Consider the following 3,962-nt stretch of genomic DNA (forward strand, 5'->3'; position numbering starts at 1 on the left):
AGGTACCAATTTTTGGGCGTTACGAGGGTGCTAATCCTTCCTTGTATGTAACCGACTCCCGAACTCATTTTTCTGAATCTCGTGGACTAAAATCGTTGTTTAAATAAATCAAATTATGTATTAAAAACAACTGCTTTTATGAGGTGACCCGATCACACCTTATCAAAAAAGGATTGGTGGCGACTCCCGTTCTTTCATTTTAGTTTCCAAATTCGATCCCCGTTTTTCAAAAAAATGGTTTCGACAATACATATGCATAAACTATTTTGGGTGGGATTTTGAAAAGAAGAAAGATTGACTGAACTGAACTGGCAGTTGATCTGTTGGTTATTAGCCCCTCAAACCCAGAGGGTTATGGGCAGTCCCAATACCCTGAGGGTCGTGGACAATTTGACTGTACTGCGGACTACCGCACTGTGCCATATAGTACATAATCAGTAGCGCTGCGTATCATTGACTGAACTGACAGTTTTACTGCAACCTAACGGTATAACGGTTTATCGTATTGCACTGTACCACATGTACGTTAGGTACGCTACGTACTATTATTTGATCTGGCAGTTCATACTGCATGTTTGTACTGCGGTTTATTGCATTGCACAATATAGTTATACGCTAGCTTTGGGTGTAATATACGTGACTGGCAGTCTATCTGCATATTATTAGTCCCAATGCCTAGAGGGTCGTGGACAATCCTGATAGCCATCGTTCCTGGGCAACCCGGGATGACATCAGTTGGAGTGAAGGGTTGGATGGGCCTTACGAGGTCCTGAGTGGAGTGATTGGTGGGACGAGCTTAAAGCTCTTATGAGGAGCTATGGGGATCGAAGAGGTGTGTTGGCTAGATAGGTGGGTTTCTCTTAACTCACTTGTATTCATATACATCATATTGACTGTTCGACTGTTCAATTAAAAGGCACTTGTGCCTATGAGAATTTTGTAGACTTTGATTATGACTGTCTGACTAGATAGTTACTGTGATTGTTTGAGGATTATTGCTACTGTGTCTGAATGTACGTGAGACTATGTGTGTCTAGTTGACCCATATGATTGTAAAGTACATATGTGTGTGTTTAATTTTGGGCGAATTCGCTCAACTGTCATTTGTCTGTAAGTATGTTCTGCTTCCGAACTACTTTTTATTTTTGAGTCTGTAGTTAGTCGATTTGATCTCACACTGAGCTTGTGTAGCTCACCCTCTCTTCTGTTTGCCCTTTCAGGTACAGTTTTGGATTCTATTGATGGGTTCAGTGCGCGGAGGTCTCGGACAGTTTTGGAGGAGATGAACTATAAGTTTTATTTCAGTTTCTAATTGCTATTTGGTTTAAGCTGAATTGTAAAAGATTTATAAGACGGTGGTACAATTTTTCATTATATGTTTTATTTCTGATATCTTTACAGAAGGGATTTTAAACGTTTTTGATTTGTTGTGTGATAAACACTTTCGGGAATGGAATTTTTGAACGACTTGATTTGGTGAATTTTTCTCACGATCACTTCAGTTATCAATGTAGCATTCTAGATTTGGTCTAGACTTTTAGGCCGGATTTGGGATGTTACATTTAGGGTGCTTGATTTAGTTAGCTCGTATATAGATTTGTGAAACTGTTAAAGTTTTTAAAAGTTGCCAGTGTTAAATCTTGAAGCTTTTGGTGCTAAATTGTTATATTTTAGCTTAGATATAAAAAATGACTAATTTATAAGGTGAGAATTGTTAGTTTTGAACATAAGGACTAAAGTGTAACAAATTAAAATTTACATGAAATTTCTGTAAATATTGATATTAAATGGCTGTGGAATGATGTAATTGAGATTGATTTTGAAATAAAAACTCAAATTTGTAAGTTATGACAATTTCAATTTTAGGGACTAAATTGAATAAAATAAAAAATTTAGGAAACTTTTGTCTATCGATGAAAAGAGAAAATTACTGATTAGTCCTTGTAGTTCAACTTGTCTGCTGATTTTGTCAGGTAAGTTCATGTGGTACAAACATATTTAATTTGTTATATAATTGAATTATGTATGTATGAATGTTTAATTATACTCTGAAATCTTTATGATTTAGTAAGAGATGTGAGATATGGACTAATTTGTAAAATATTACAAATGTGACAATTATAAACTTGTATAAAGTGCTGACAGGATACGAAATGTGTTATAGTAGACGATATGTATGTGATTATACTACAATGCTATAAATGTTATGGATTCAGTGGTAATGCTTGTGTGAACTTAGAAAACTATTAGGCTACAATTGGCATGCCAATAGGGTTACTTGCGCTCGTACGAGTTTGCACTTCGGTGTCAACAAAAAAAAAATCCCCATTTGACATTGGTCATGCCATTTCCTATGACATCACAAAAAAAATTAATATTCTTTTACACAGGTGATGTCACCTATTAAAAAAATATTTTTTTCCTATTCTTTCCTCAAAATATAGGTATTTTCAACCCGTACAAATATTGGTGCCGCCAATGCCAACAGCGACACCCAAAAATATAATTTTTTAATTCCTGTCGCCAATGATTGGATGAAAATGGCAGGTGGTGACACCAATGGCAATGACGTCACTAACCTTTACTATTCAAAACAGGCCATTTGCATACATGATTTTTAAAGTGGATTATTTTCGTAAATAATAAAAACTTTTGAGGTCATTTTTATAAAAAAGGTCGTCAATTTAGAGTTTCCATTTTGATATGGATTTATGCAACGAAACTAATTATAGGCCAATAATGAATAACAATATAATCTAGGTTAAAATTTACAATTAGATCTTGTACTTTGCGAAAGTTATGTATTTAGTTTCTATATTTTAATTTGATCAAATTTAGTTTCTATGCTTTTTGAATTAATTAATTTTAGTCCCTATGCTTTTCAAAATTTGAAATTTTAGTCTCGACCCAAACAATAGAAGTTAAATATGTTTAGTTAAATTCAATTACTAATCATGTACTATGCGTACATTTCTAGATTTAGTCCATGTATTAAATCAAAGTCCCTATATCATCAAAATTTGAAATTTCAATCTTGACATAAATGATTATCATCTATTAACTGAATTTTAGTGAATAAATTGTAAAAATAACAAACTAATATGGCATTACACATATAACATTATATTACCCATAGTAAATTTTGAAAATAGTAAAACTTAATTAAATAAATTTAATAGTTATCGTTTAGTGCTGACAGAATTTAAAAAAGTACATGGAGTGATGACAGAATTTAAGCTATAATCTATTACCAGAAAGATATCAATATAATCTATTTAATTAATATATTGAGGATATATGCATCGAAACTAATTATAGGCCAATAATAATCTCTATAATAATCTCTTTTGGACATTAATATAGAACCCAACATTTGTTTCATTGGTTAAAGACGTTGACCACAGTTCCAAGTTCGTAGGATGAATTCGAAAATTTTACCTGTGTGATTGTATAGGTGAGTGCATCTGTGAGTGTGTGAAATTTTTTAGATTGTATTGTTTAAAAAAAAAAGAAATACTAATATAATTTCTTTTGTATATCTTTAGTGAAATTTTTAATTATATAAGACTGTCATATCTATTTTAAGTTTTTTATTTTTAATTACAACCTAATTAGTAGTATTATTATTTATAAAATTTGTCGATTTCATCGACTATAAATGTGAATTTATGTATTCAGTTGAGTGACAAATGTAGAGTTGGCCCATCATTATTATTGGTAGAACATCACATTCATTTAATGTTAACGGTTCAATTCAAGGCTCATTAATAAGATTGTCGGTAGGGTTGTTTGAATTTACGCGAAATTATGGTTTTGATATTGTTATTATGCTTCACTTTAATTTTTGTATTTAAATTTGATATAAAATTATTTTTTATTATAAATATTCTATTATTAAATAAATATTTATTTAGATAAAAAATTTTGATATACATTAAAATTAATGTTCATTAGAAAGAAAA

At 31.5% G+C, this 3,962-nt stretch overlaps 1 long non-coding RNA gene across 1 annotated transcript; it reads left to right on the top strand.

Moving 5' to 3' along the window:
* Positions 1-612: 612 nt before the first annotated feature.
* On the top strand, positions 613-1,423 carry LOC128293866 (uncharacterized). Its single transcript, XR_008283981.1, has 2 exons — positions 613-849; positions 1,221-1,423. It is a non-coding gene; the product is annotated as an uncharacterized LOC128293866 (long non-coding RNA).
* The last annotated feature ends 2,539 nt before the right edge of the window (positions 1,424-3,962 follow it).

The sequence above is a fragment of the Gossypium arboreum genome, chromosome 6, assembly GCF_025698485.1.
Source record: "Gossypium arboreum isolate Shixiya-1 chromosome 6, ASM2569848v2, whole genome shotgun sequence".
Lineage (NCBI taxonomy): Eukaryota > Viridiplantae > Streptophyta > Magnoliopsida > Malvales > Malvaceae > Gossypium > Gossypium arboreum.